Source organism: Muntiacus reevesi, chromosome 22, assembly GCF_963930625.1.
Source record: "Muntiacus reevesi chromosome 22, mMunRee1.1, whole genome shotgun sequence".
Classification (NCBI taxonomy): domain Eukaryota; kingdom Metazoa; phylum Chordata; class Mammalia; order Artiodactyla; family Cervidae; genus Muntiacus; species Muntiacus reevesi.
The window spans coordinates 24561058-24581740 of NC_089270.1; the positions used below are offsets into that span (position 1 = coordinate 24561058).

The window sequence follows — 20683 nt, forward strand, 5'->3', positions numbered from 1 at the left end:
AGCCACAAATTAAAAAATAAAATAAATGATAGGCAGCTTTTTTTAAAAAATTGACAAAGTGCTTTGGAAACCAACAGAGCAGAAATAATGCTTGATCCTATGGCATGTCAGTAATGACAAAATGGAATTAAAAGGGACAAAAATAAAATAAAAACAAGTAAACAAGCCTGACCCATATAGCATTCTTTTTTCAATGATTACTCTCCAGAATTGCCCACATGTTCAAAAACCTTCAGTAGGCCTTAATATATATAAAATAATCCAAATTCCTATAAAAATTTTGTAAATTGCATCCTTGCTAACTTTTGTTTTAGCATAATGTATGCTAAAATTAATACTTTATTTTTAATAGTGTTCATTAATTTATTATTAAATCACTATATTCATTAATTTATTATGAAGGATAAAAATAACACAGAAAGTATGTAAAGGGAAAAGTAAGTCATACCCTGGCTCATTCCATTTTACTCTCTAAAGGTAACCACTGTCAGGGCTTCCCTGGTGGTCCAATGGTTAAAAATCTGCCTTGCAATTCAAGAGACACCAGTTCGATCCCTGGTCCAGGAAGATTCCACATGCCAAGAGGCAGCTAAGCCCTGTGCCAAAACGAATGAGGCTGTGCTCTGGAGCCTGTGAGTCACAACTACTCAGCCATGTGCTGCAGCTACCGAAAGCAAGCTGAGCACCCTAGATCCTCTGCTCTGCAACAAGAGAAGCTACTGCAGTGAGAAGCCCGAGCAGGCCAAGAAGACTAGCTCCTGCTTACCATAACTAGAGAAAGCCCTCTCAGAGCAGCAAAGACCCAGCACAGCCAAAAGTACAAATATATATTAATAAATATTTATTATTTTTTAAAAATTAAAGGCAACTACTATTTATAGTTTAGCTTACGAATGTCATATACAGATGGCCCCTGACTTAACGTGGTTCAGTTTACAATTTTTCTACTTTACAGTGGTGTGAAAGCGATACTTATTCAGTAGAAACTGTACTTCCCATTTTGAGCTTTCCCTGGGCTAGCAGCATACTCTCTCATGATGCTAGGCAGTAGCAGCAGCCACAGCTTGCAGTCAGCTAAGCAGTCACTAGGATAAAGACTGATAGACTTAAAACCATTCTGTGTCCTTACTACCATCCTGCTTTCACTTTCCAGTATAGCAGTCAGTAAATTACATGAAATATTCAGCACTATTATTAAACAGTCTTCATTTTAGATGATTTACCCAACTGTAGGCTAATGTTAAGTGTTCTGAGCATGTTTACAGTGGGCTAAGCTAAGTTCAGTAGGTTAGATGTATCAAATGTATTTTCGACGTAATAATATTGTCAACTTACAATGAGGGTATTGGGATGTAACCTCATGGTAAGTCAATGAAGACCTGTATATATATATATATATGCATTTATGTGTGTGTGTATATATATTTCTTCTTTTCACAAAAATGACATCATGCTATATATACATCATGCTTGGCCATCTTTTGGCTTTTAACAGAGAGGCATTAAGCTCAGGTGGTTAAGAGTTTGAGGCATCAAACAGGTAACTTAGGTAAGAGGAAGTAATATATTCTCTCGAGTCTTCAGACTCCCATCTTAAACAGGAGACAGCAATAGCAGCACTGCAGGAAGGATGAATGAGATAAGCCACCTGAATTGGTGAACACGGTTCCAGTTCCTGGATTACGGTAAGATTTTATAAGTAGTAGCCATTGTTTTCAAGAGTCATATATATCATGAAATTACTTCCTTTTATACCAGATTCTACTGTAACATCTTGGTACAATTCATTTAGCCGTCCTTTCTTGTTGGTCCTCCCCCCTGCCTTTCTACGCTTTTCATCCCACTAAACTTCCCTGCCAGCCTCTTGTACATTCACTTTCCCCCAAACATTCTTGGCACACGCTAACCTCAAGCCATACCCCAGCGGCTCGGTCACCCTCTACCTGGATCACTCCCCACTCCCCACAGCACCATGGTCACCTATAATAACTGCAGTATTCCCTCATGGTGAAGAGCTGAGGCTCTGGAGCCTGGTAGTCTGGCTCTGAGGCTTCCCAGCTGCGTGCCTTTGAGCAGCTTATTTAACCTTACGGAGCTTCTGTTTCCTCTTCTGTAAGATGATAGCATTTACCACAGAGTCTGTCATGAGGATCAAGTGAGTTCATCAAGAAAAGGGCTTGGCACATAGCATGTGTGTGTTAGTCTCTCGGTCGTGTCTGACTCTTTGCATCTCCATGGTCGGTAGCCCATCAGATTCTTGGGTCCATGGAATTCGCCAGGCAAGAATACTGGAGTGGGTTGCCATGCCCTGCTCCAGGGGATCTTCCCCACCCAGGGGTTCACAGAGTATGTATTCAATAAATTTGAAGTCTATTGACTATCCATCCTTTGAGGCCAAGTTCAAACCCCATCTCCTCTAAGCCTTTTCTGATCTCTCATAAATATCCCCCCACTCCCGTGCACCTACAATCTGTCCTTTAAGAAGCATCCGCCCCATTGTGGGAGAACCAAATGAATAAAATATTACATAAACTGTGAAATGACATTACAGCAATAATAAACTAGATAGATAATTTACTAAAGAGATAGTTTATTATTGTTATACTTCTTGAACAAATGCTGGTGGTTATCACACTGTCTCGGCACAGCTATTTAAGTCTGTGCCTGTTCCCTGTCCACAGTCCCTCCCCATCCCCAGCTTGGGCTGTGAACTCTGAAGAGAGGAACTGACTCCATCTTTACTTGGCCCAGGATGCCTCCCCAGAGGTTTGCACATAGGACCACCTCGTGCTGGTTCGTTCATTCAGCCAAGATTCACTGAGCATCCACTGTGTGCCAGGTTTGAAACTAAAAGCTGAGGAGACGATGATGAACACCACAGACACAACAGTCCTATTTAAGCCCCAGTTTGTAGAATTTAATCCCTTCTCTGCTGCTCTACTATTTGCCAATATTTTCAATAAGGTGACAATGGAATGAGGCCTATGAATAACCAATTTCTTATATTAAAAAAGAAGTCAAGAAAAGCTCGTTTGTACAGTTTATATCATGTTTTTCTCATGACTGAGTTAACGTGAAAGTAAACATTACCAGAAAGAATGACCCAAAGAGTTTCATTGTTGTTCACTGTTCTGATAAACTATTTCTACAACCCTTTGTATTTACAGGGTTTCTCATAATCTCTTGACTTTGAACAGAGCTTTGAGGCTTAAAGTGCTTACTTTTTAAAAAAAAAATTTGCTTTTTAATTGAAGGATAATTGCTTTATAGAATTTTGCTTACTTTAAAAAAGTCAGTAAAGATAATTATGTATAAAACTGAACAAAGCTGGGGATGATTTTTTGGAATGGTATGGCTTCTCAGGTGGCTCAAATGATAACAGAATCCATCTGCAATACAGAAGACATAAGAGACGCCAGTTCAATGCCTGGTTTGAGAAGATCCCCTAGAGAAGGAAAGGCAACCCACTCCAGTTTTCTTGCCTGGGAAATCTCATGCACAGAAGAGCCTGGCAGGCTACAGTGGTTGCAAAGAGTTGGACGTGACTGAAGGATTAACGCTTTCACTTTCACTTTATTTACCAACCATTAGTTGTTGCACTCAGTATGCCAGCAAATTTGGAAAACTCAGAAGTGGCCACAGGACTGGAAAAGGTCAGTTTTCATTCCAATCCCTAAGAAAGGCAATCCCAAAGAATGCTCAAACTACTGCACAATTGCACTCCTCTCACACGCTGGTAAAGTAATGCTCAAAATTCTCTAAGCCAGGCTTCATCAATGCATGAACCGAGAACATCCAGATGTTCAAGCTGGTTTTAGAAAAGGCAGAGGAACCAGAGATCAAATTGCCAATATTTGCTGGATCATCAAAAAAGCAAGAGAGTTCCAGAAAAACATCTATTTCTGCTTTATTGACTATGCCAAAGCCTTCGACTGTGTGGATCACAATAAACTGTGGAAAATTCTGAAAGAGATGGGAAGACCAGACCACCTGACCTGCCTCTTAAGAAACCTGGATGGCACTGAGGAAACCAGATCTGAAAGAGACACGTGCACCCCAATGTTCATCGCAGCACTGTTTATAATAGCCAGGACATGGAAGCAACCTAGATGCCCATCAGCAGACGAATGGATAAGGAAGCTGTGGTACATATACACCATAGAATATTACTCAGCCATTAAAAAGAATTCATTTGAATCAGTTCTAATGAGGTGGATGAAACTGGAGCCCATTATACAGAGTGAAGTAAGCCAGAAAGATAAAGAACATTACAGCATACTAACACATATATATGGAATTTAGAAAGATGGTATCGATAACCCTATATGCAAAATAGAAAAAGAGACACAGAAGTACTGAACAGACTTTTAAACTCTGTGGGAGAACGTGAGGGTGGGATGTTTCGAAAGAACAGCATGTATATTATCTATGGTGAAACAGATCACCAGCCCAGGTGGGATGCATGAGACAAGTGCTCGGGCCTGGTGCACTGGGAAGACCCAGAGGAGTCGGGTGGAGAGGGAGGTGGGAGGGGGGATCGGGATGGGGAATATGTGTAACTCTATGGCTGATTCGTGTCAATGTATGACAAAACCCACTGAAATATTGTGAAGTAATTAGCCTCCAACTAATACAAAAAATTAAAAAAAAAAAAAGAAAGAAACCTGTATGCAGGTCAGGAAGCAACAGTGACAACTGGACATGGAACAGCAGACTGGTTCCAAATAGGAAAAGGAGTACATCAAGGCTGTATATTGTCACCCTGCTTATTTAACTTACATACAGAGTATATCAGGAGAAACCCTGGACTGGAAGAAGCACAAGCTGGAATCAAGATTGCCAGGAGAAATATCAATAATCTCAGATATGCAGATGACACCACCCTTATGGCAGAAAGTGAAGAGGAACTAAAAAAGCCTCTTGATGAACGTGAAAGATAAGAGTGAAAAAGTTGGCTTAAAGCTCAACATTCAGGAAACTAAGATCATGGCATCTGGTCCCATCACCTCATGGGAAATAGATGGGGAGACAGTGGAAACAGTGTCAGACTTTATTTTGGGGGGCTCCAAAATCACTGCAGGTGGTGACTGCAGTCATGAAATTACAAGACGCTTACTCCTTGGAAGGAAAGTTATGACCAACCTAGATAGCATACTTAAGAGCAGAGACATTACTTTGCCAACAAAGGTCCATCTGATCAAGGCTATGGTTTTTCCAGTGGTCACGTATGGATGTGAGAGTTGGACTGTGAAGAAAGCTGAGCGCCAAAAAATTGATGCTTTCAAACTCTGGTGTTGGAGAAGACTCTTGAGAGTCCCTTGGACTGCAAGGAGATCCAACCAGTCCATCCTAAAGGAGATCAGTCCTGAGTGTTCATTGGAACGACTGATGTTGAAGCTGAAACTCCAATACTTCGGCCACCTCATGCGAAGAGTTGACTCTTTGGAAAAGACCCTGATGCTGGGAGGGCTTTGGGGCAGGAGGAGAAGGGGACGACAGAGGATTAGTTGGCTGGATGGCATCACCGACTTGATGGGCATGAGTTTGAGCAAACTCCGGGAGTTTGTGATGGACAGGGAGGCCTGGCATGCTGCAATTGATGGGGTCGCAAAGAGTCGGACACGACTGAGTGACGGAACTGAACTGAACAGAACTGCTTTGATTCTCAAATCTCTCCAAACTCTCTGATTGATTCATGCTCTCTTCAGATTTTCTCACTGGAGATGACTTTTAGACCTTTCCTCTATCACTAATCTTTTGCCTAAGCCTTTACCCTATATTTTCAGTTTCTTTTTTCCTCTTCCTCATTTTTCCTTCAAATACCCCTCCTCCATCATGAAACTGCCTTATCAACCCAGATAGAATCTCTCTCTTTCTCCTCCACACCATTTCTGCCTGCCTGGAGCCAAGCCGCAGCACTGCCTTTGTCATAGGTAATTCTGACCATGCTCTCTCCCCTCTTCTGGGTTTTAAACTCCTGGAAGCCAGAAACTCTTCTGTTCACAGATATTTTTTGAGCATGTACCAAGTGTCAGGCACTGTTCTAGACCTGGGGAAAAGTTAAGGAAAGACGCATACTTTATGTTCTCCTTTCCTGGAGTTTACATTTTAAGCATATTCTTTTCTTTTGTTAATCGAAGTATAATTGCTTTACAATATTGTGTTAGTTTCTGCTGTACAAGGAAGTGAATCAGCGATATGTATACATATGTCCACCCGCTCCCTCCTGAGCCTGCCTCCCACCTCACCCTCCTCCCACCCTCTAGGTCATCACAGAGCACTGGGCTGAGTTCCCTGTGCTATAGAGCAGGTTCCCACTCGTTATCTATTTTACACATGGCGGTGTACATATATCAGTCCTAATCTCTCAATTCTTCCCACCCTCCTCTTCCCCCCACCCCAGGTCCACATGTCTGATCTCTACATCTGTGTCTCTATGTCTGTCCTGCAAATAGCTTTATCTGTACCACTTTTCTATATTCCACATTATATGCATTCATATATGATATCTGTTTTTCTCTGACTTACTTCACTCTATATGACAAGCTCTAGGCCCATCCAGTTTTTAATATATTTCATATATTTGCATTAAAAGCCTTACATCTTCACGGAGACAGTTCAAAGAACATGATGGTAGTGGTGGTTTAGTCACTAAGTCGTGTCTTGTGACCCCATGGGCTGTAGCCCACCAGGCTCCTCTGTCCATGGGGATTTCCCAGGCAAGAATACTGGAGTGGGTTGCCATTTGCTTCTCCAGGGGATCTTCCCGACCCAGGCATCAAACCCAGGCCTCCTGCATTGCAGGCAGATTCTTTACTGCTGAACCACCAGAAAAGCCCCCTAAGAGAATATACAGTGATCCAAACTGCATGTATCCAAACAAGGCTGAGTTCTTTCTGTTCTTTGGGTGCTTCAATTCATCCACGTACACAACTCTCCCTGGAAGGTCAGGCAGTTTGCAGTGAGTCAGTGGAGTTCAGGAAGTTCTGCGTGATGCAAGGATTCACCCAGGGGTTCTATTTCCAAAAAAATCAAGTCCCAGTCGGTCCAAGTGAGGCTGGAAGTGAGCCAGCTGGGCACCAAATGTAGACCCCACATCTAACACCTTTGACTAACCACTTTAAGGGCTGCCATATCAATTTGTGGATTACCTGGGACCCCCACGTTCCCTTCTTCCTCCTCTGCTGTTGGTTCTTCTGCCACCTTCCTATCTGGTAGCATCTGTGTCAGTGGATATTCTACCTGTTGGTCACTCAGGTAGTAAGCCTGATGGCTAAGACAAGACTGTGAGTTACCTTAATCAATATGATTGTCTCCATTTATTATCACAAATGAGAAATTGAGATACTGAGATGTGTTTTCTGATGCACTAACAGCATAAGTGATTTCTCATCTACTGATGCTGACTAAATGCATAAATCTTACATTTATATCAATTATTCACAGTTTTTTTCAGGTATGTAAAAAACAAAACCTTATTTTTATAGAGTTCAATTTCTATGTCAAATACTAACTTTTGGGAAAAGTCAGTCAATTTTATCACTTTTTGTGCATTTTAATTAAAAACTGTCCTATTCAAAACTTCTCTCCATAATTTTTTTTCAGGATGTGGCAACTAGTTCAAGGGAGGATCATTGTCATCTGACATTGGTGGACAGCCTGGCCTCTTTTTTTAATTACTATTAAAGTATAGTGGTTAATAACATATTATTAAAGAATGTAATGCCGATCTATGCAGTACAGCAAAATGACTCAGTTACATACATATATACATTCTTTTTTTATATTCTTATCCATTATGGTTTATTGCAGGATATTGAATATAGTTCCCTGTGCTATACAGTAGAACCTTGTTGTCATACTGTTTATCTAAAATCATTATTATGACTTTTAAAAAAAGGTTATATTTTCAAAAGGTTTAACAATAATTCTCTTGAACTATTCATCAAAGAGGATTATACTTCTAACCTCATGCCCTGCTGATACTGTCTGTCAGCAAGACTCAGTGAAAAATGAAGCTTATTATTTTAAACCCTTGGACCAATACTGGAGCAGCTAAAGAGGTCACTGGCGTTGTTTGTTTAATTTCACCTGCAGGGACTTTACTTATTCCAAGAATGTGATGGTCAACAAGTTAAATGACTTCAGATAATGTACCTTGTGCAACTGGGTGGGAAATCCCAAAGCTAACAAGGAGAGAAGGTGATTATACATCTGGAAAATTAGTAGGCTTCTTTCCTTCTCAAATTCTAAATGCATCCACACCTTTGGGATTAAACTAATTTTCCTCCTGTGACCATATAAGGAGTTGGTTTTTTAAACATTTATAGTCTTTTATATTTCAATACATTTAGCACCTGACATAGTGCCAATCAGGGCTTCCCAGGTGGCGTTAGAGGTAAAGAATCTGCCTGCCAATGCAAGAGACAAAAGAGACTTGTGTTTGATCCCTGGGTCAAGAAGACCTCCTGGAGGACGGCATGGCAACACATTCCAGTATTCTTGCCTAGAGAATCCCATGGACAGAGGAGCCTGGTGGGCTGCAGTCCGTCAGGTTGCAAAGAGTTGGATATGACTGATGCAACTTAACACTTGGCACATAGCACCAACCATAGTAAGTGATTAATAAGCCTTTGTTGAGCACATCTGGAGAAGCTGATTTTAAATAAATGCAATACCAGGTGATACATTCATACGTTCAAAGCATGATACAGGCAAAATATAGGTAAAGGGGAGAGTTGTGTATCAGTGTCAGCAACTGGATGTGGGTTGCAGAGGAGCAAGAAGTCAGACCTGGGGACTTCCCGTGGTAAAGAATTCGCTTTCCAGGGCTTCCCTGGCGATGTAGTGGTAAAGAATCCACCTGCCAGTGCAGGAGATACGGGTTTGATCCCTGATTCGAGAAGATCCCACATGCATCTAGGCCCACGTGCCACAACTACTGAGCCTGTGCTCTAGAGCCAGGGAACGGAAACTACTGAAGCCCTCACACCCTCGAGCCTGTGCTCTTCAACTAGAGAAGCCACCGCAATGAGAAGCCAGCACACCACACCTAAAGAGTAGCCCCTGCTTGTTGCAACTAGAAAAAAGCCTGTTCGGCAACGAAGGCTCAGCACAGTTGAAAAAAATAGAGAGAGAAAATAAACAGATAGTAATGAAAAGGATTAGCCTGCTAATGTAGGAGACGCAGGTTTGATCCTTGGTCAGGGAGCTGGAATCCCACACACCCTGGAGCAACTAAGCCCGTATGCCACAACTACCGAGTCCATGGGCCCTAGAGCCCGTGCTCCACAAGAGAAGCCACTGCGATGGGAAAGAAGCCTGTGCACTGACATGAGAGAGTAGCCCCTGCCTGCCACCACTAGACAGAAGCCCATGTAGCCACGGAGACCCAGCCCAGCCAAAAATGAATTAATTAAAAAAGAAAAGTCCGGCCCTTCCTTTCCCCTCTCCAAGACTCTAACCCCTGCAGCCCAGTCCAAATGCACAAGCATGAGGCTGCCATCTGGGGATTGCTCCTGTGTTCAAATACCTCGACCCTCTGCTCCGTCCCCCAGTCCTGTTCCCCGTCTTAGGTCTTCACAGCAGCATCGGCTGCAGCATCACTAGGATCAGAAGCACATCATGGGCAGCCACCTGGTGATCCTCTTGCAACTTCAATTAGATCAGGTCACTCTCCTCTGTAAGACCCTCGGTCTCCACACTCGGAGCAGAAACCAGAGTTCTCTCAGTGCACCGTGGCCCCTGCTGGGTTTGGCCTCCTCGCCTCTCCACCTCCTGCTGTTCTCCTCCCTGCTTACTCAACTCCAGCCTGAAGCCCCCTGAGGCAGGTGGGGTTTGTGGGGCAAGCTCTGGCTCAGGCAGGCCCTTGTATCTATTGTTCTCTCAGCCTGGAATGCTTTTCCCTCGAGTCATCCCTCACTCGTCCTCTCACCTTCTCCAGGACTTTACATTAATTCAGCTTCTGGAGGAATTTCAGCCTTTTCTCTTCCTTCCAATCTTTCGTTTTTTTTCTTCAAGCACTTCGGTCCTGATCCAACTCACTATACTTTTTACTTCTGTATCTTGTTAATCATCTGTCTCCCCCATGTCGGCTGCATGGGGGCAGGGACTTGGGTCTGTTTTGTTCACTGCCGTGTCCCCAGTGCTCAGGACTGCATGGGGTGCATGGTATTTATTATATGAGCATTGCTATCAACTGTTATGTCTTCTGTGTTTCGGTAACTTTATTGCATCATCCAAAAAGTCACAAAGATTCTGTAAGATACTATGATCTCCTTTTGCGATAAATGCAAAAAGGAAAGACTCAGAGGGGTCAGATGACCTGCTCAGGGTTGCAGAATCAGTTACACAGTGGAGCTGGAGCTGAAGTTCAGAGCCCATACTCACCAGCCTGCTGCCAGGAGAATCCCCCAGGTCTCTATCCCCAAGCTAACACTCTTTCATTTGTCTGCCTGATCCTTCACGTGCCCAAGAAAATGACACCCCACACTCCTGTGTCCTGACTGTTCTCTTACAGGATGCTAAGAACTCTGGAGCTATGATATGAGTTCACAGGTTCACAGCTTCCACAGGAGAAAGAGTTGGCATTGCAGTGCCCTGATGCAGGGAGATGGCCTGGCCAAGTGCAGCTGAATATGTAATGGTGTCCATTTACAATTCTATCTGGGGTTTTAATTAAAATCGAACTCTTCTAGTAGATATCTACCACAATTGAATTTAACCTGCATTCTAATATCTGAATTCTTGAGTGATTTCTTTTCCTCTCCTGACTACTTTCATTCCTGGATGATGCCAAAGAAGGTGTTTGGGGAGAACGGGGGACTTCAATAACTCAGTCAATCCAGTAAGACATGCAATTGTTTACTGTTTTGTGAGATTGATTTGAGAAGCAATAAACTCTCCATAAGTGGAGAAATTGTATCGAAGGAAGAACAAACTACAGAAAGATTAACAAATAAGTAAAGAAATATTGTAAGGATCTTTCAGACAAAGCTGTTGGGGTACTGCTTTTCATTCACTTAGAATTACCATTGCAACTTAGTGGGCATTCTCGGTTTTAGATTGTACGTAAAGTAGGGACAATCAGATAAAGTGAAATTTTAAAAGTTCCTCCCAGGAACTGTATGGGGCTCTGAGCTCCTATGAAATGAGCAAGCACTTCTTGGACCCCAGAACTAACCTCGGAACTTAAAACAGAGAAACATCCCCCTGAGTTGCCCTGAGTGACATGAGAGTACAGGTATGATGCTTCCCTTTCTCATCACCTGCTTCTCATCTAACCCCAAATCATTAGGTTTATACTGCTGAAAACTCATTTTTCCAGTTATAAAATGACATGTATGGTAGTAGAAGAAAGAACCCTGGGTTAAGAGTCAGGAATGTGCTCACTCAGTTGTGTCAGACTCTTTTGTAACCCTATGGACTGTAGCCCGCCAGGCTCCTCTGTCCATGGGATTCCCCAGGCAAGAATAATGGAGCTGGGTACCCGTTTCCCACTCCCGGGAATCTTCCCGACCTAGGGATTGATCCTGAGTCTCTTGTGTCTCCTGCATTGGCAAGTGGATTCTTTACCACTGCGCCATTGGGAAGCCCAAGAGTCAGGAATCCTGTGCCCTAATCCAGACTCTGGCCTTTTTTATCTGTGGGGCCCTGGATGAGCTTCTTGTCCATAGCATGACCTGTTGGTCATCTATTTCCACTTAAAGATGACCAATAAGGAAAATTCCAGTTTTATTTTAAATTGGAATACAACAGCTTCCCAGGTAGATTTGTGGTTAAACAGTCTGCCTGCCAGTGCAGGAACTGCAGGTTTGACCCCTGGGTTGGGAAGATTCCATGGAGAGGGAAAGGGCAACCCACTCCAGTATTCTTGCCTGGGAAATCCCACGGAGGGAAAAGACTAGAGGGCTACAGTTCATGAGGTCTCAAAGAGTCGGGCACAACGGAGCACCCACAGATACAACAGCTACTACTTAAAATTATATAATCACTTTCTTCTGTTATTTTCTGTTTCTTTTTTAAAAAATTTATTTGGCTGTTCCAGGTCTTAGTGATGGCATATGGGATCTTTGACCTTTAGTTGCAGCATGTGGGATATAGTTCCCTGACCAGGGATCAAACCCAGGCCCCTTGCATTGGGAGTGCAGAATCTTGGCCTCTGGACCACCAGGGAAGTCCCTGTGTTTTGTTATTTCCTAAATACAAGGTATATCATTTATTTTCTAAGGTTCATCGCTTGGATGGAAGGAAGGTAGAAGCAGGGTGTGTAAGAACTGGGGGCTCGAGAGGTAGACCACATGGGTAAGAATCTTACCTCCTGGTAATGGACATTCTTAGGCAAAATATGCATCATCTCTTTAGCCTCAAAATGGAAACAAGAAGACAAACCACACAGAGTTGGTGTGAGGATCACACGAACTAACACAATGAAGTGTCCTTACACACAGCAAGGGCTCCATAAAAGTGCTTCCCAAATTACAGGGTTTTGACGTTCTATTTAATAAGTTTAATACTTTTCTGATTGTTTCCACCACAAGAATATAATTACAACTGCAGAAACCAAGGGGAAGACATTTGCTGGGAGGAGGAGAGAAGTTATTTACTTAAAGTCAAAGAACAGGAGTCAACTTGATTTATAAGTGAAATAGGAGACAGTCTTTTCTTTGGAGGGAAGCTTTTATTTCAGAGAAGGGTCTTAGGGCAGGAAGTTACCCAGTGACACCTTATGAAGCATCCGAATGAGATGCAGCCCCTGAAACCTTAGATGTGCCCACAACTCTTGATTTACTGCTCACTGGGCGGAAAGAACTGATTTCTAAGTTAGGGTAGAAGTCAAGCTTCACTGAAGCCACCTGAACCACTCAAGGATCATTAACTTGCAATTGTGGAGGTCAGAAGTCTAAAATGAGTCTCACTGCGCTAACACCAAGGTGTTGTCATAACTGTGTTCTTTCAAGGGGTGGGGACCTCTAGGGAAAATCATTTTCTTGCCTTTTCTAGCGTCTAAAGGCTGCCTCGTGGCTCTTGGCCTCCCCTCCATTTTCCAAAGCCAGTTGAGTCTTTCCCATGCTGTCTCGCTCTGACACTGATTCTGCTGCCTCCCCCTTTCATTGATGAGAACCCTTGTGAATACGCTGGGCCTACCCAGATGACCTGGGGCTTCCCAGGTGGCTCAGCGGTAAAGAATCCGCCTGCAATGCAGGAGACCTGGGAGGAGATGGCAACACACTCCGGTATTCTTGCCTGGAGAATCCCATGGACAGAGAAGCCTGGTCGGCTGCAGTCCATACGGTTGCAAAGAATCGGACACGACTGAGGCGACTTAGCAAGCATGCACGCACCCAGATAACCTAGGAGAATCTCCCCAGACTCAAGTTCAGCTGAATAGTAACCTTAAGGCCACTTGCACTCTTTTTTTATTTGTCTGTGCTGGGTCTTCGTTGCTGCACTTGGACTTTCTCTAGTTACAATGAGCGGGGCTACTCTCTAGCTGTGGTGCACAGGCTTCTCACTGCGGCGGCTCTAGGCGCACAGGCTTTAGGAGTTGCAGGGTTCTTGGCCTTCGAGCACAGGCTCAATAGCTGTGGCTCACGGGCTTAGCTGCTCTGTGGCATGTGGGATGCTCCTGCACCAGGGATCGAACCTGTGTGCCCTGCCTTGGCAGGTGGATTCTTAACCACTGGATCACCAGGAAAGTCCCACCACCTGTGATCTTAATCCCCCTTTGCCATGGAACATATCCCCTGGTTTAAGATGTAGACAGCTTTGGAAAGGGGCATTGTTCTGCCTATCAGAACCACTAACTAGCTGTGTGATGGCAGGCGAATTATTCCTTTCCTCTAAATATCAGTTTACTTTCTGGAAAGATAGGGAAGGTAATGATGATAGCCCCTACCCCTAGGAACGACTGAGAGACCAAAAGTAAATTATGATAATGAATGAAAAGGGATCCATAAACGTTAGCCTTTATCATCATCATCATCGTTTACGGGGAGGTAGGTCAAGGGGTTATGCACACTCAGCCCTCCCCTGCTTATTGCGTGCAGTAGGATGAGCCACGTCACAGAGGCCTGGCCTCCTGCCTCTCCCCGTCCTTCCTTCGCCCTCCCCCGGTTCAGGACAGTGAAACAAAAGGAAGCACCACAATCACAATCGATAGACGAGGGACTGCTGCCCTCCAAGCGGAGTCCTTTGAGCTTCTGGTGTTTGAACTAAGCTAGCTCTCACGCCTTAGAAAGAGACTTGTGAGGTAGTTCTCGCCCCACACTGCTTTCTCAGAGTCCCTTGAATGCATGGAGAAGCCCCGGGAACCCCTGGGCTGTAACCAGAGCAAAACTCGTTCCTGAAGGGACTGGTTGTGTGTCTACGCGTGAATCCGGGCCTTCTCAGAAAGTGCACTCGGTCTGTTTCCCCCTCAGTGAAGCCTCTGAGCCCCTTCAGTCGTTCTGCGTCATGTACACCCCAGTGAACTCCAAGGAGCTTCCAAGAGCGGAGGCGCTGGGCCTGTCCAGCGAACAAGAGGCCAAGGCTAATTGGACCTCAGTCCCCGTTTCTGCTCCACTCAGATCAAAGACTCGGGCAAGTTCTTTCTTAAACGTCAAGGCATTTATTTATATTTTACTTGATTTCTCAAATAGTATCAGGAATCTTAGCATGGTTATTCCATGTCCCTAAGAAAGATTCTTTTAAATTGCCCCATTTGTTTCTCTTCAACCTACAGTGTTTTCATTCATTAGACTGATTCTGCTGTATTTATTCATGGAAATATACTATATTGTATATAATATACACACATGTATAGAATATATATGAAAATGCACATATACAGAGAATGTTTATATAAACCACTTTACAAATGAGAGGAGAACTTTTCACATTAACCACACCAATGAGGAGCTTGGATCTTTGGAAAATAAGTAATATCTACAAATCACATGTGTATTTCATGTCTTAATATTTCACAAATATACAGAGTAAGATCACTTCTTATCATCAATATGACAGGAATAAGAATCAAAGAGCAATAAATGTATATACATGGACATACATATGAAGCATACAAGCTTTATCTCATTTTACTTTTGCTTTCTTTTTTCTTTTTCCATTTAGTTTTGGAGGGGGCACCATGTGACATGTAGGTTCTTAGTTCCCTGACCAGGGATTGAACTGGCGCCCCCTACAGTGGAAACTTGGAGTCTTAACCACCAGACCACCAGAGAAACCCCCTGTCTCATTTTAGATAACAATTTCCAACTATTCCTTTGTCAAGTTTATATCAAACTTTCTGACATACTAAAATGATCAAGCTTTAGTTTCATCTTTTTTCCCCTACTCCTGGCTCGGGGAGAAATTTTAGTGATCAAAAACTAGAATCAGAGGACTTCCCTGGTAGTCCTGTGGTTAAGAATCCACCTTCCAAAAAAAAAAAAAAGATCTATCTTCCAATGCAGAGGACACCCATTCAATCCTTGGTCAGGGAACTAAGATCCTACATGCTGTGGGGTAGCTAAGCCCGAGAGCCACAACTACTGAGTCACTGCAACGAAATATCCCATGTGTCACAACCGAGACCTCATACAGCCAAATAAATATATTAATTTTTTAAAAAAAACTAGAATCTGTGGCAGCAAGAAGAAAAATGACTAATGTCTAGATGATTCGAATGTTTGAGAATCCATGCCTTAAAAAATGCCATAGCTATCAAACCTGTAGCACTTAGTAAAAATGCCTTAGCTCTACTGTTTTAGGATGAGCTTCATGGGGATCTTAGGCTCCATGATTCAATCTTAGGTCAGATATCCAGATAAAGCTTGTATGTTTCATGTGTATGTCCATGTATATATGTTTATTACATGGAAATAAACATGTAGAGAAAAAGAAACATATAAAGAAGAATCCACCTGAACCAGAAAAACAGTTGTTATTCAGTCGCTAAGTCATGTCTGACCCTTTGCAACCCCATGAATTGAAGCCCGTCAGGCTTCCCTGTCCTTCACTATCTCCCGAGTTTGCTCTAACTTATGTCCATTGAGTTGGTGATGCCATCCAACCATCTCATCCTCTATCGCCCCCTTCTCCTCTTGCCTTCAATCTTTCCCAGCATCAAAAAACAGTATTTAATCTATTTAAAACATTTAAATAAGTATTTAAAACCTTTAATTTAACCTCATGAACTTTGTTTCCCAAAGTTTTTCAAAGTTTCTCCTAGGTTTTAGATTTATGATATTAAGAAACCTTTAGCTTGCAACAAGCAGAAATGTAGTATGACCAGAGTGGCTATTCTTACTGCTGTTATCTTAGAGGAATTGACTTCTCTGTCTCTGTAAAAGAATTCTCAGGAGTGGCTGATCTAGAAGGACCCTGAGTAATAAAAATCATACAGGCTCACCTCTAGTACAAGATACTGATAATAATAATATTCTACTAGTCATTGTTGTGAGTTACAAACATTTTCAAGCTGCATGACATTCTGAGGGCAGAGAGATACCTGAGCAGGAACCAGCCAAAGGATTTCTTCACCCAGGCGTTCTGAACAATGACTAATTTACTTATCTCCTACCAGAGCCATATAGAGGTTAAGCTCTGGAACCAGACTGCCCAGGTTCAAATTCTGCCTCCATGCTTAGAAGCTATGTGACCTTCAACAAGTTATTTGACCTCTGTGCCTGTCTCCCCGTCTGCGAGATAATGTTGATAATACCCGTCACAGGATGGTTGTCAGGATTAAGTAAATGTTTAGAAAAATGCCATTTAGAAAAGCGCCATTTAGAAAATACCCAGTTATTCTTAGTTTCTCTCCATACCTTATATTCTCTTCCAAGATACTAGGAACACAAATACCTCTTTTATATGCCTCACAGGCATATTTTAAAGGTTAAGATCAGAAAAAGTTTATAAAACATCTGAGACACGGTACTCTGAACTATTAGAGTGACTCTATGCTGATCTGGAAGTTGGCGCAATAATTTTAACCATCCCTAAAAGAAAGCTTCTGATTAGAAGCCAGACACCAGAACTGCTAAAAGCTAGAAATAAAACAGAAGCATCAGCATTAGCATAAAGGCAAAAGAAGGAAAAACAGAAAGAAGGAAAAGAACATCTTTGGTCTGCCTACTATCTGTTAGGAACTTGACCTGTATAATATTTAATGCTCACCAATATTTATGAGGTAGATATTTTGCTAACCACAAAACTAAGTCCCAGAAGTTAAAATAAGCTGCCCAAGGTCACAACGTTTTAAATAGCAGAGCCCAAGTTCAAACCCAGATCTGCCCAAAGCCAAAACCCATTAAACATTCACCCACTCAACTATAAAACAGGCAGCACTCCCACCCTTTCAAAAAAAATAAATAAAGCCACTTGTTGTGTTCCTATAGCTAAACAACAGAGCAGGCCAATGTGACATCAGTGATTAAGGAGCATGACATGCTGATCACTATAGCCCTCTACTTGACTAGTGAACAACAGACTCTAGGGAAAATCCTCGAAGGGGGACCACCGAACAGCAGCTGGAACACTGCTGCCCTCCCAGGGGTCAGTCTACTATGCTCGGCTGCATCCGCAGAGATGGAAAGATGAATGGATAATGGTGCAGAAGAAATATAAATTTTTGTTTCTTGAGTGAAAGAAATGAATGAAAGATGAGTACAGAGAATTCCCTGGCGGTCCAGCAATTAGGACTCTGTGCTTCTAGGGCAGGAGACATGGGTTCAGTCCCTGGTTCAGGAGCTAAGATCCCGCATGCCACACTCTAAGATGCAACAAGTTATTTGACCTCTCTGGGCCTGTCTCTCTGTCTGTGAGATAAGGTTAATACTACCCTTCATAGGATGGTTGGGAGAACTAAGTTTATGCATGTACATGTTAAAAAAAAAAAAAAGAAAATAGGATATTTTGTTTTTCACAAAATACTCAAACTTCAGAACAGCCTTTCTAACCCTACCCTAGCCAACTCCAGCTTTGAACTGCCTGCTACCAGATTCCCACCTGCTAGGATGCTGCCTTATTGCAGTTATCTGCAAACCTCAGGTCCCTCCTCATCATCCCCTAGATCTTTAGCCCCTGGCTCACTGTCAGCCTCTCACCAACATCACTCCTGCCAGCACACATGATGCTTGCAACTTCAGATGATTCTTTGTCTCCTTACTCCCTCTTCCAAGCCATCGTGGATACTTGCTTAGTCCCTAACTGTGTCATTGCCTATCTGCAAACCCTCCATAACCCAATTCCAAGCACCCCACTCTCTGACCACCTCCTCAATTCTTTCTTTTTTTGGAACAGTTTTATTGAGACATCACTCATATACTATAAGATTCAGCCTTTTCAAGTGATCGGTTCAATGGTTTTAATGTATTCATAGAGTTGTTCAAACATTACCACCGTCAACTTTAGAATATTTTAATCACTACTCCCACAAAATAAACCACACCTATTAGCCTTCATGCCCCCTCAGTTCTCCCATTGCTCCCAGTCTAGGCATCTCCATGTAAATATTTAACTATTTTGAGTATTTCATATCATATAATACATGGCCTCTTGTGCCTTGTTTCTTTCCATTAGCGAGTTTTCAAGTTTTATCTAAATTGTGGCAGAATGAAGTACCAGAATTTTATTCTCTTTTATTGCCAAATAATGCTTTATTATACGGATATGTTCGTGTTTACCCACTTATTAGTTGATGGACATTGGGTATAAACTTTTTATGTGATGAAAGCTTTCCTTTCTCTTGGGTCTCTGCCTAGGAGTGGAATTGCTGGGTCACATGGTAACTTTAGGGATTCCCAGGTGGCTCAGTGGGTAAAGAACTTGCCTGCAATGCAGGAGATGCCGGAAATATGGAGGAGGGCATGGCAACCCACTCCAGTATTCTTGCCTGGAAAATTCCATTGACAGAGGGGCCTGGCAGGCTACAGTCCATAGGTCACAAAGAGTCAGATAGGACTGGAGCGGCTGAGCACAGCACAGCCTGGTAACATCACATGTTGACATTTTGAGAAACTACCAGACAGCCTATTGTCTACTACCATTTTAAAATCCCATCACCTGTGAGTGAGAATTCCAGTTTCTCTACAATCCGCCTCAATACTTGTTAGTGTCTCTCTCAGCTATTACAGGCTTCCTGTTGGGTATGAAACGATACCTCATTGTCATTTCGATTTGCATTCCCTCTTCTCTCTTTTTATCTTGTTTGTTCTAATACTCTAACTCCAACATTTTCTTTTTTTAATCCCATTCATTTTTCCTATGGTGCTTTCACTGCCTCCCTCCCATTTCAAAGAAGTGCTCACTTCCTTTCTTATCCATCTTAATGTCCATGGACCATTTATATAGTCAGTTATTTATATAAACTCTCAGCTTTTTTGCTCTTCTCTTTTGTTCTCATACTCCTCTAGCAAAACCCCAGGCTTGGTTGAATCAAGCTCTCTATCAATGTCACACTTTAATTTGCACCGATGCAAGAAGATGGTCTCATTTTAAATCCATGACCTTCAACCTCAAGTCAGCCCTTAATGTTACTTGGCAATGCTCAATCCATTCACCTGTCAATCGCCAAAGTCACCCTTTCCTCTTCTTCCCTCGTTAATTTCGTAGCTTTGGCAACTTCAACCCTGCGCCACCATCTTCACACTGACTTTGCTTCCTATTTCACCAAGAAAAGAGATGCAATCAGAAGACAATGCCCCCAAATTTTGCCACCACATGGACTTCTCTATTTACTTTATTATCGTTTCTGTTACTAGGGCTGGACTGGCGATAGTGATAGGCCCTTTTGTACCCCAAATCTCATCCTTTATTACCTACTCATGTACTCTATTCCAGCAACTGTTCCCTCTCAGCCATGATCACATTTTCCCACTCAATTGGATTATTTTCATTATTGAAAAAGTTTCTATTATTCCTCCCATCTTAAAAAAAAAAGCAAACCTTCTAATCGTACATCTTCCTCCAGCATTTCTAGAGGAAGATGTAGGATATTCACTTTTCTCTCTATAGCTTGAACTTCAGGATCACATGTTTAATTTCCTGCTGTTAGATATTAATTTAGCACCTCAAATTTTATAAATCTAAAATTAAACTCTCGGTGTTCCCCTGAACCAGCTCTTTTATGGCAAATAGCAGCACTGTCTTCCAATTTCTCAAACCAAGAACCTTAAGAAGTCTCTCTCACATTACACATTGCCTCTATCAGCAAAGCCTAAATTACTACCTCAAAAATATGTTCCCAATTTCATCACTTCTTGCCAGTGACTCTGCTCCTGACCAGCTCTGACATTTCACCATCTCCTATCTGGATATTTAGTGGAATCCTAACTGGTGCTCCTGCTTTTGCCTTTGTGCCCCATCTACTCATTCCACATCCCTATGACATAATGTATTTTCTTTCTTCCTAATTTTAATTTTTCCCAGCTTTATGAAGGTATTATTGACTTATATGTAAATTTAATGTGCATAATGCAATAATTTAATATATGGTGTCCCATAATGTTATTTTCAGCATAGCAGCCAGAGAGGTCACTTTAAAACTAAGTCAAACACATCACTGTTTGGCTTAGAACCATTTAATGCCTTCTCAGCCCACATAGAGTAAAAGCTCAAGTCCTCTTAAAGGCCTTCAAGGCCCTGCACAATCACACAATCTGCCCCTCTCTATCTCCTTGTCCTTTCTCCTGTAACTCTCCCT

General features: G+C 42.4%; 1 protein-coding gene across 1 annotated transcript in view; it reads right to left on the reverse strand.

Annotated features, from left to right (window-relative positions):
* The window catches only part of SEPTIN11 (septin 11), a 445529-nt gene extending 426063 nt beyond the window's left edge, over positions 1-19466 (reverse strand). Inside the window, exon 1 of the mRNA XM_065914206.1 lies at positions 19463-19466. The gene's annotated coding sequence lies outside the window, so the exon portion shown is untranslated. The remainder of the gene's footprint in view (positions 1-19462) is intronic.
* Between the last annotated feature and the right edge of the window lie 1217 nt (positions 19467-20683).